The 12,826-nt window shown below is 39.3% G+C and overlaps 1 long non-coding RNA gene across 1 annotated transcript; it reads left to right on the forward strand.

The window, feature by feature from the left end:
• The first annotated feature begins 640 nt into the window (after positions 1-640).
• On the forward strand, positions 641-12,570 carry LOC118351663 (uncharacterized). Its single transcript, XR_007404376.1, has 4 exons — positions 641-732; positions 816-943; positions 7,278-7,405; positions 12,156-12,570. It is a non-coding gene; the product is annotated as an uncharacterized LOC118351663 (long non-coding RNA).
• Positions 12,571-12,826: the final 256 nt, after the last annotated feature.

Here is a 12,826-nt window from a genome sequence, read left to right on the forward strand (position 1 = left end):
ATCCCCTCCAGATATAAATCTGAAACCTTCCTACTAGGGAGCCACCTTTCTTTCACTCTCTGTGGTTCAAGTCAAACAGGTCCCATTGGCAGCTCTAGGTAAAGTCATGCCCAACTTCTGGCCAATGAGAACTCTCCTTTCCCATGCCAGGGATTACTACGGAGATGAGCGCTCCTGCCTAGCATTAGCCAATGACAATCAGCCATGGGTGCATCCCTGCCATAGGCTGCAAAGAACCATTACTTTTGCTTTGAGATTGCAAAACCAATAGTTGGCACGTAAGGAGCCACTGATGACTGAGAGTAAAGTTTCCAGAGAGGAAAGTAGAGTTAAGAAAGGGAGAGAGGCACTTTCCCCACAACATCATTTAGGTCACCAGATCCAGCCGTGCCAGAAGCAAGGCCTGGACATTTCAATTACAACCACCAAAAAAATTTCCCTTTTACCCTTAAGCTGGTTTGATTTTAGTTTATACAGTCTGAAGTAAAAATAGTCCAGATTGTTAAACCTAGCTAGGGATATTTGGGTATGGAATGCAACTTGTCTAAGGTAGCCCCAAAATTTAACTTTTATATGTGCTTCAAAATATGGCCATTAACTTAGTCAAGGGTTTTTTTTGTTTTTGTTTTTGTTTTTGTTTAAGGCAGGGGAAACAGTTAATTTGCTCAAATGAAGAGGAGTTCATTGTATCAAGTTAAGGGTCACTCACAAAACCCAACAGCAGGAATTAAGGTCAGTTATCACAATGGAGAATAAATGATCTCTAGAAAGTCCTTAGAAGTTAAGAGAGCTATTCACTCTTCCCTCTCTTTCAGGATTCAGAGGATATGTCCGATGTCTCCATAAACACCTGTTACTGTTCTCAGTTTACCTGGTCCCTAAGAAACCATCCTAATGGGACTTCATTCGTTACTGATGTACATACAGAATTCAACACCTGCAGGTAACTGACCCAATTTTTTCAAGTACCAGTTCTGAACATTGAGAGGGGAAAGGGGAGATAGAAGGATGGAGAATGAATTTGATTAGCCTAATCTAGCATATGTTCACCTTTGATCCAATCAGCTCTGACAAAATGGTGGTGTTACTGGCTCTGTTGCCCAAAAGGCAATGCAGTTATTACCTCCTAAACCTACAAAGTCAGAAAATGAAAAAGACATGAAGAAGCACAGTGGCACAGTGGGAAAAGCCCAAGATATGTAACTCAAGTTCTAGGCAGAGCTGGCTGAGTGGTTTTCAGTCGTTCATTCCCCTTCTTGGAGCCCTAGAGCCTCTATTCTTCCATGCTTAAGCTCTCCATGCAATCAACACTATTGAATGAGATCACATACCTGAAAATGCTGTGTGAAAAAAAATCAGTTATTTGAATCAGTGTGTGCAAAACACAAGTTCTGAATGAATGCAAGGAGTAGAAAGACCCCAAATAGCTTTGGAGTCAGATATATGGAGTCCAAATCCCAACAGTTAATTCACCTCTAACTGTGGGAACTTGGGCATGCTCTCCGAGTATCTTTTCTTCAACACAGAACAAGGATAATAATATCTAGCTTACTGGGCAAATGTAGAAATTAAAAAAACTGTCCCCTGATATGCATTAGCTAGCCTAGTACCTATGGCATTCACCAAATACTAATTTGTCATCACTATTAGTTATTAAGGCACATTACTATTATTTATTCCAAGGCACATTACTATTTGTTTCCACCCTTAACCTAAAAAATTTTTCATGGCAGTGCTTCAAATAATCACCTCTGTTGGAAAAAGCTCTATGTCAAAAGAGTCCTTTAAACACTGATTCTGAACCATTAGAAATACCTGGGGGTCTTTTTAGGAATACCAATGCCAGGGTCCCACTATGCACCAGCTGAATCAGAATCTCTGAGCCTGGCATCTCTATTTTTAAGAGCTCTACAGGGAAACATAAAAAGCTCACGAAATGTTTGTAGAATGAATGCGTGAATGAACGAACAAATGAGCAAGTAAGAGAATCCTACAATGAATGTAGTACTTTCATAATCAATCGAGGCAAAAACGTAAAATTAGGTGCTCTGATTTATATTTTAAAAGTAGATTGACACACAAGTAGAATGCTTAAAGCAGCTGCACAAAAGAAAGAGTTATGGTGGCTGTATCAAGAGATAGCCGCTTGTTTTCTGGTAGTGTTTGTGCTTTCTTCAGTTAGTTAGATCATTGTTGGCAAACCAGTTGTTGTCGGTGAAAAGTGCATTACTACAACAACACATGGAACTGTAGAAAACTGCTGTGCAAGGGCACAGACATTTGATTCCAGGATGAAAATGCCTCCTCTTATCTGCTGCTGGTGTTGCTTTGCATTTACTTCTTGGATTCTCATGCCTTCATAGGGATGGAGCTGTTGACAGACTGGAACACCCCCACCAATTATACTCTGTGAGCATTTCCTTCTTCTCCTAGATAAGGTTCTTGAGTTTTTGAGTTTCATTTACAATTGGCATGCAGACCACTTCTTTTTCAAACACTTAATCCACCAAGTACTGTAAGTCAAAATAAAGATACTTGGAAGGAAAGAATTCAAGAAGGAAAGAGCTTTATATAGATCTCTTAGCTCAGTTTAACCCATAAAAGGTCAGAGGGAGGGGAAAAGTTTTCACATAATCACTAATCAAAACTCTGAACTGTGAAGTATAATTGATATGCCCTGGCAGTGTAGCTCAAAACTACAGTTTGGGAGAGACTGAACGAATATTTTAAGGCTTAGCAGCATATGAATTTCAGAAATGGAGACCCTAAGGAAATAAGCAATGAATTAAAAGGATTTTTTGGTTGAAATATGACATAGTTATTGGAAGAAGGAAAAGAAAATTGGTTTCATTTTTATTGAAAGTGAGTAAGTTAGTCTGCTAGAAAGATCAAGAAAATAAGGAAAAATAAGGGAGTAAATTAAACGAGATTCATAAATTACTCTTTAAAATGATCATATGAATGAGTGAAAAGGGAAGGTTCTGAAGAAACACACAAGGCTGTTAGAAAACACTGGGACTCAAAGGGATCAGAGGCACCACTCATCAGGGGTCATGAGGTCAAATGTCTACAGAGCCTTTGAATGAAGGGGTTTGTGTATAAGATAAAAGGGAGAGCAGGAAACTTAACAAAATGGATATGAATACCATATTTTAAAAAGTATTCACCACTTAGTATCAGTAATGTTGCCATGTTGGATATAAGCCCACAGCCTCTAGTCTTTTAAAGAGAAGTTAGAAATGCAGATATTTTTCATGTAAAGGTCTCCCAATTTATATGCTGAAAACAAAATCAAATATTTTAAGAATACCAAATTAGCCACAAAACATGTTTGTGAGCTGGATAACCCATGGGCTACCACTTTGAGAATTCTGGGGTATGGATCCGTATGTATAGGCATTGTTCCCTTCCAGAACTGGTTTTTTTTTTTTAAGATTTTATTTATTTTTTCATGAGAGACACACACAGAGAGGGAGGCAGAGACACAGGCAGAGAGAGAAGCAGGCTCCCCACAAGGAGCTTGATGTGGGACTCGATCCCGGATCCCGGGATCACGCCCTGAGCTAAGGCAGATGCTCAACTGCTGAGCCACCCAGGCGTCCCCCAGAACTGGTTTGAATCCCATCCACCACAAACCAGCTGTGAGGATTATAGGGAAATGAATGACTTAAATGTTCATGGGAGCCTGGGTGGCTCAGCTGTTTGGCGCATGCCTTCAGCCCAGGGCGTGATCCTGGGGTCCCAGGATCGATCGGGTCCTCTATCAGGCTCCCTGCATGGAGCCTGCTTCTCCCTCTGCCTATGTCTCTGCCTCTCTCTCTCTCTCTCTCTCTCTCTCTGTTTCTCATCAGTAAATAAATAAAATCTTTAAAAAAATGCTCAAAACATTTGCTTTATCTGCAGCAGGAGAATACTAACACCTTCCTCCCTTTGATCCATGGAAAAGGACTGTGAATCCAAGGAAAGAAATACTCTTCCAAAACTTAAAAATATGAAAAATCTTTAACATAAGAATATATGAAATAAGATATGCTAGTGGAAAATTTTGAGTCATGATTTACCACATAATGATAAAATAGCTCACATTGTGTCACATTAGAATGTAAAAACAAAATTTACCCCTCTCTCCATCCCAACAAAACCAAACTAGAAGTTAGCTATCTCTTAGAGTGGTGTTTCTCAATTTCTTCTTCATTATCACTCCCACCAAGGAACCATTCTAGACATTTTATTGTTCCTAATGACCACTCTCCATAAAAATTTAATACAACAGGTACACTGCACATCTGTTTATGTATTGTATGTGTGCCTGTGCTTCGTACACAAAAAGAGTAAGTATCTTAGTGGATCAGAATAATTAATATTGGTAAAATGTCCATACTTCCCAAAGCCGTCTATGTATACATGTAATGCAATTCCAATCAGAACACCAATGGCATTTTTTAAAACAGAAATTAAAAAAAAAATCCTAAAATTCATGTGGAACCATAAGAGACCCCGAATAGCCAAAACTATCTTGAGAAAAAACAAAGCCAGAGGTATCCCAACATCCCAATTTCAAACTATACTACAAAGCTATCATAATCAAAATAGCAGGGTACTGTCATAAAAGCAGACACAAAAACCAATGGAATGGAACCAAGATCCCAGAAATAAACCCACCCATATACTATCAACTCATATTTGGCAGGGAAGCCAAGAGATTTCAATGGAGAAAAGATCAGCTTTTCAATAAATGATGGTGGGAAAACTGGATATCCATTTGCATAGGAATGAAACTGGTCCCCTAACTTATACCACATACAAAAATTAACTCAAAATGGATTAAAGATTTAAGACCGAAAACTAAAATTCCTAGAAGAAAGCATAAAGAAAAAGCTCCTTGACATTGGGTTTGGCAATGATTTTTTTGGCTATAACACCAAAAGTACAAGCAACAAAAGCAAAAACAAATAAATGAGACTACATCACACTAAAAAGTTTTTTTCCCCCTTTTTACTGCAAAGCAAGAGTCAACAAAATGAAAAGGCAATGCATGGAATGGAAGGAAATAATGGCAAATCATGTATCTGATAAGGGGCTAGTATCCAAAATAAATAAAGAGCTCCTATAGCTCAATAGCAAAAAAACTAAATAATCCAATGTAAAAATGGGCAAAGAACCTGAAGAGACATTTTTTTCCAATGAGGACATATAGAAAGCAGACAGCTACATAAAGCAGTGCTCCATATCGCTCTTCATCAGGGGAATCCAGACCAAAACAAAAATGAGGTATCACCTCATTCCTGTTAGAATGGCTAGTACCAAAAAGACAAGAAGTAACAAGTGTTGGCAAGGATGTGGACAAAAAGGAACCCTTGTGCACTGCTGGTGGGAATGCAGATTGGTTCAACCACTCTGGAAAACAGTATGGAACTTCCTCAAAAAATGAAAAATAGAACTACCATATGATCCACCAACCCCTATTCTGAGTATATACCCAAAAGAAATGAAATCACCATCTTGAAGAGATATCTGTACCCCCACATTTATTGTGCCATTATTTCAACAGCCAAGATGTGGAAACAACATATATGTGTATTTGTGCATCTATATAATTGAATATATTATTCAGCCTTAAAAAGAAGGTAATCCTGCCATTTGTGACAACAAGGGTGGGCCTAGCGGGCATTATGGTAAGTTGAGTAGTCACACAAAGACAAATACTACATGATCTCTCTTACATGTGACATCTAAAAAAACCCAAACTCATAGAAACAGATTTGATTAGTGGTTACCAGGAGTTGGCGGGGTTGAGAAAAAGGATACAAATGTCCAGTTAGAAGAGGAATAAATTCTGAGCCTCTAATGCACAGTACAGTGAGTATGGATAACAATCCCATATTGTATACGTGAACCTTGCTAAGAGAGTAGATCTTAAAAATTCTCACCACATACAGAAAAATGATAACTACGTGAGGTGATGTGTGTCTTAACCAAACTTACTGCGGTGATCATTTTGCCACATATATGAATATCAAATCATTGTGTTGTACACTTCAAACTAACACGTTATGTGTCGATTATGTTTCAGTAAAGCGAGAAAGATAAAACAGAACAACATCAAAAGAGTTAAGTTCCCTCACCCCCAATCCAATATTCATCTCTTTGGGAATGATAGTCCCAGTGAGAAGGCATGTTTTAGAAAGACCCACAACACAGATTGAGTTCTGATATTTTTTGCCTCACTTTGGAATTAGAGATAATGGATAGAAATCTTATTATTCAATGTCTGAAACAGCATAGATGCACGATGAATCATGGCTTTCATAATACATGTTAATAAGATAACTGGAGATTTAACAGGATATTTCTTTGGGAAAACTGAGCATCATGAGATGTCCAGAGGCATATCTACCTTCTATGCTTTATTGCCTTGTTCCCAGAGCTTTATGAAGGCCATTTTACAAGACATCAGAAACTCTATATCAATCCCTCTGGAGATATCACTTCCCAGGAAACCATATTCTCTAAAGAATATTGGCAACAGTACTCTCCTTTGCAATATTCTGTGTATTTGTAAAATTCAAGGGAAAAAATAGCCTCAGCAAATATGTCAAATAGAAAAATCATCTTTACTTAAACTTATCTCTGGTCAGTAACAAATTCTCATTTGTTTTGCAGCCAAAGGTGAATCTTTATCTTTTTCAGCTGATGAAATCTAAGCCCCCAAAGCCCTGCTATGCAAGACAGGGTTCCTGGGCTTGGCTTCATGCTTTGCAACAGCTTTGATGGTGCATTCCTTCCAGGCCTGCTCCGCGGGGTTGGGTTATTAGCCAGACTCCAGAGAGAAAGAAGTACCACTATATTGTAACCTCTTAGTGGCCTCACCAAAGCCTAATGCTTGGCAGCCTTCTCAGTAATGAAAGTTTAAATTTAACTGTGAGGACGTTAGGAAATCATGCCCCAGGAGGAAATCGCTGCAGATGATGTCAGAACAATTAGATATTAAAAGTTTCAGACTCCATGGTTATTAACAAGCTCAGGAAAACTAATTAAGAGGGGTGAGTAGATGCTACCTGGCTCGCTCAGAGGTATAACTTGCCAATGAAGATTCTTTACCCAGAGATCTGACGAGTTACCTAGGAGTTTCTAACTGTCTCACAGCTAAGGGCTAGGACTGATGACAGTGCACAAAGAAAAGAAGCCCAAGAAGTTATTATTCTGGGGAGACTTCTATTAGAGCTCTCATCTTGTGCATTAGCCATTTATTCACTTTTTTTTTTTTTTTTTTCCAGCCAGCCTGAAGACTTCAGGGTTGCAACACTGTGCTTTACCACCTAGTTCCCTGCCAGGAATGTAGCTCTTAGCAAGAGCTTGTTATCATGATTGTTACTATTACTGAAGAAATAATGAATCTTTACTGGTAAGGGGATAAACTATAAATATTCCCTCCGAAGAGTGTATGCTTTTGAGTAAGAGGAATGAGTTTCACTTTTGGCTCTGTCACTTAAAACTGTGATACGAGACTAATTACTATATATGTTTATAAGCTTCTGTTTTCTCATCTGTAAAATGGCAATAATTATAGCACCTGGCAGTTTAGAGTTGCTGGGACTGTCCAATAAGCTAGTGCATATGAGTTCTACCTTGTAATGTGTTTAGCTCAGTGTTTAACACAGAGAAGGTACTCAGTAAGTGATAAGTATTATTATTGTGATTGTCATGATCATGGTCATTTTTAAGAAGTTTCATCTCATGTAGTGTTCAGCTTTGACCGTCAGGAAATAAGCCAAAGAAAATCATATAGATTCAAAATATCCCTTGAAGATCCATTAATTGCCCTTAAATCAACACAGCTGAGAGTCTAGGAAGATCAAACACCAAGAATTGATTTCCTTCTGTTTCTTTTGCATTTTGACTGTGGCTTCTCTCTTCCTGAAGCATTGGAGGCCTGAGTCTAGTGTGTAGGGTAGAAGGGAGAAGGTGTAAATGAAAGGATGTTTTTCTTTTGCCCAAGCTCACATAGTTAAATTTGAGCAACTTGGTCACTTGTGTGATATGATTCCCTGTTTTATAACTCGTGTTTCTTTGAATGCCAACTTTGAAGCAAGCTAGAGTCTCCACACATGGAGCAGAGTTGGCTCATATGGGAGTAAAGCATCTCATAGACAAGGTTGATAAATCAAGGTAGATAGGGAACTGCATTGCCATTTATAGGTCACTTGAGTATTTTGTTATCATTCCTAAGAATTTCGGATGACAGATTTTCCAGTTTCGTGAAGTAACCATGATTAGTTGTTCTTGTCATAAATTCAACTGTGAAATCTCCACCAGCCCTGGCCATTTCCCTCTCAGAAATGTCATCACGAACAGACTTAATTATCTTCACCACTTGAATGACATATCTAAAATGTCTCCTTGGCACCTGTGTCAGCTGTGACTACCATCGTAAGAAACAATGGATGGTCTTAGTAATAGGGAACTGGACACTCTGCTCCATCAGCACCCCCACCCCGGGATTCTAGGAAGGAACAGAGTGGTGAGAAAGAAGTGGAATGCCAATAAGACCAACATGGACCCAGGCACTTTAGAGAGCTAGAGCCTTAAAATCTGATGGCTCATAGGTCAAATCCAGCCCACGGATCTTTTTTGTTTGGTCCACACAGTTTAAAAAAGTTTTTCAGGTTAGCTACCAATATTTAAAAATCAGGAGGTATCTCTTAAATTTTGTAGTTTCTGGTTTCCCTTGAAAACTCCAAAGTTTGGACAGTACTGGGCCTGCATTACCATGGTTCCAGCTGAGTGGCAGTCACTCCCATTAGATTGGGTACACTTCTCCAGTTTGCCAGCATTTTAAGTCCTCACTATTTTTGATTCGCTATACTTGTCTTATGCATGTTCCACTATATTATGACTTTTCTTATAGTAAATAGAAAAATAAAATGTTCCCTGTACCCACGTTTCTACCTAAAGCAAGGAATAGAAAGGACTATGTGACTTAAGACTTCTAAAAATCTTATATCTGTCTGCATTCACATATTCATTTGATACACACATAGGGGGCATGACTAGTTTTTCAAATAAGTGAAGTACCTTTATACTAATTGATAAGAAACCACTGTCCCTAACTGTTCTGTGTCCTCTGTTTCCCACAACCACTGCAGCCCCTCTCCTGAAATCCAATGACCGAGGGATTAATGCCAACCCCAGCAAAGGGCTTTCAGGACTCTACAATGGTGCTAAGGTGCCCAGAGACATGGTTCATTTAGTGAGTTGGGAGTAGCAGTTTCCTTGGCCTAGGTTTGTCCTTATTTCTGCCTCTTTAAGACATCTCACCTCTGGCAATATCTACATTGATGATGAAATCCATGATATCCCAACTGGTCTCAACCCTCCAACCTAACAGCTCCCAAGAGCTTCCTGGTCCTCACTGGGACAAACGTTGGGAAACATATAAACTCCTCCCTGGAAGATGATGTCCCCAGGAATAATTGCAGCTTCAGGGAGGAAAGAGCCCACTACTATTTGCTTAAAGAGTCACGGGTGAAACACATGCTTCTATTTTGCTTCCTATTCCTCCACTATGTTTAATTTCCAAAGTGTCAAACGGGATGTCACCCACCTTGAACCCTGTGCCTAGGACTGGCCCTGGACTCTAGACATCTCACCAAGCTAACTTACTCTTATCTTTCAAGTCTCAAACTCAACACTGCCTCCTCCAGGATCATTTCTCCTGGGCTGTTTGGTGTTGCTTTCACTGCCCCCCCATTCCAGCACAATGTTGCCCTAGCCCGTTTGCTGTACACATTTCACGTGCACCATTTATCACCAGCTGACAGCAAAGCTCGTGGCACACAGTGGAAATTCAAAAAGTTGTCATTGCATAAATGAAGGAAGATTTCAGATTCCATAAACTGCATGATCTATCACGCACCAAGACTGTGAAGCGGTGCGAGTCACAGGTCCCTTTAGGTCTCTATTACCACCAGCATCTCCTGCCTGACTCTTAACACTTCCCAAACGGGACTTTCTCCAAAGGATTGCCTTTGGAAATTGCAACTCCCTCCCTAGAAGTCAAAGGACCAAAGAGTTTCTTCCCTTCGCCCAGAGAAGCCCATGACTGGTAGAGGTATAACAAGCCCAACTCCTTTTCCTCCAGGTGGGATAAGGTCTGAGGTATAGTTTCTGCACCATTATCATGCCCAGGCTGGGGCTGGACCTGAGATCTCAACCTTGTTCCCTTTCCTCTCCTTTACCCCCATCCTTCAACTGTGTCTAATGGGAGAACCCAACTCTTGGCTCAGGGTCTGTCTCTGGGAGAACCCATTCTAGGACAAATTGGCCAGTGAGCATTTATCAAGCACCTCCTATAGATAGAACACAATTATCGAGTAACACCAGGAAGTAGATTGATGTGTGTGCTTCATTACCTTTGGCCTGCATCTTTAGGGATAGTGCAGTTCTAAAAATACTGAACCCTCAATGATACCATTTGAGCCAGCACTTAGTTATTTTGGCATTTTTAGAATAAAAACTTACCACAACAATGGGTAGCCCATTAAAAAAAAATGAAGGGTGCTAGAGAATCAATAGCCTTCTCTCTGAAGTCTTAGAGAAGGTGCCAACTCTGGATTTCCTTGGATGATTCTTCCGGTGGAACTTGCACCAGCTATAATCACATGGTTTTCCCAGATACCAAAATAGAGGAGTTATTTTGAAAGGTCAGTAATGGAATCTTGATGTTTGGAGTCCTAATTGAGGAAATCATTGATTGCCCCATTAATATTTTAACCTGCTTGAAAGATAAAGTAAAGGCTAATCTTGTTTTAAAAATACTCTACTAAAAAACATCTCTCAGGCACACACACATTTGATTCCATTAATGCTAGTGATAAAAATCATAGATCAGGGTTTCTCAACCTTGGCATTATTGACATTTGGGGCTAGATAATTCTTTGTTATGGGGAATGCTTGTGCATTGTGGGATATTTAGCAGCATCCACCCCTGGCTTCGACCCACTAAATGCCAGAAGCACATCTCCATCCCCACCCCAGCCAGTGGTGACAACCAAAAATATTTCAGGCATTGTCAAATGTTTTCTAGGGATAAAACTGTCCCTGTGTGAGGACCACTGATCCTAAGTGGTAAATTCCAGAGGTTGGAGGCTCAAGGGTATGAGAGTGGGTGTCAAAAGAGAACTCATTTCTATTCCTTTAAGTGTGATTGTGAAAGATAAAAGATGTCATCTGGATTCTGGAGATTATAAATAGAACCCTCTCTATAAATTGGCACCAGAGTGAATAGTTGAGGTCTGCTTCAAGACCAATGCAGACGTTTTTACACAGTGTCCTTCTTTAGAGAAGAGGTCCACATAGTAAAGAAGATTCTTTAAAAATGTGTGTTATGATTTGTCCTGATGATTAAAAGACTATCCGGGAACTCAAGAGACCAAATCTAACCACTGATTAAACAGATTTGTCCCTAACACTTTTGGGTCAGCTTCTCTTTACTGCTTAAAAAAAAGCAGGTCACAAACATCTGTTTTGAGTCCTTGGAAACTTGAAAAGATTAAAATCAAAAATAAGAAGAAAATAAACAAAGTTTATTTTACCATCTGCTTCCTAACGGCCTCTAACTTTAAATTATTGTGGTCGTAGAGAAGGACAGACATTTTAAGTCTTTTGAATCCCAAAGTATGCCAGTAAGGAGGCCTTTGCGGATAACTTTAAAGGCAGTGAGGATTACACTAAAGCTTTCTTTTGTTTGTTTGTTGTAAATCTAATTCAAAGCATGTATTTCCAGTCTCTTGGTGATGTATATATTAGAGTGAAGTCCATTGGCTGCCAAACCGTCTATGGTACATCAAGCTTCCATCAACTTAGAATCTGTTAGTGAAAAGTGTCGAACCAAAAACTTAATCCTTGGATATTTTGGATGCTTCTTAAAAATTTTAGAAAGAATTTCTGAAGGACACACGAATTTTCCTAACTTTATTTTGACCTACTTGATGCCATAACAAATAAAGTGGGTCATCCTCTTTGGACTCATTGAAATAGTTAAAGAGGAGGAAGCTTTTACCCATTATTACAGGTATTAAAGAGCTACCAGTTTCTGATCAATGCAGGCTTTCTTTTGACCAATACATAACCATTCTGTATTTTCTTCATTGTAGGTGGTTGTGGGGACTCATTCTTCTTCTTTGCTAACCTCTATTCGTGCCTCAAATGGAAGAGATGACTAAGTTTCCTCTCCCAAATGAAGAGGAGGCTGTTTTTACATATCTTATGCTTAGGTCCTGCTGGAGTCAATTTGCTTATCCCCTCATCAATACCCAAAGCCAAAGATAAGACATGTCTTACTTATAATAAAGCCACCACACAATACTTGCATATGTTCCTGTGGTTGACCGTTTAGTATATCAACACTTGAATACTCTTCAGTGTTTGGCTCTTTGCAATTTGGGGTGTTTTTCTCAGGGTCTGACACACACAGTTAAATGGTTAAATATCTACTCTGCTGCATTTCTACTAAAAAGAACTAATGTTTGGCTTGTTTCTAATATAACTCATTATCGACACCATCTAGGAACTGGCAAAGTCAACAGCTGAGTGAGCTGTCTGGTGGTCCAAATTTTAAAGTGGCTGGATAAGGTTTCATGGGTTTCAAATCCCAAGTTCTAGTAATTATTTTGCGTTCTAGTAGGAGAGTCAGACCTTAAGCAAGGAATTACAAAAATAAACGTCAAATTACCAATTTGTTTAAAGCAGTGTTTTTCAACCTTGGCGCTCTTGACATTTTGGACTGTATAATTCCTTGGTGAGGGGCTGACCTGTGTATTGCAGG

This window comes from Canis lupus, chromosome 20 (genome assembly GCF_003254725.2).
Source record: "Canis lupus dingo isolate Sandy chromosome 20, ASM325472v2, whole genome shotgun sequence".
In the NCBI taxonomy this organism is placed as follows: Eukaryota; Metazoa; Chordata; class Mammalia; order Carnivora; family Canidae; genus Canis; species Canis lupus.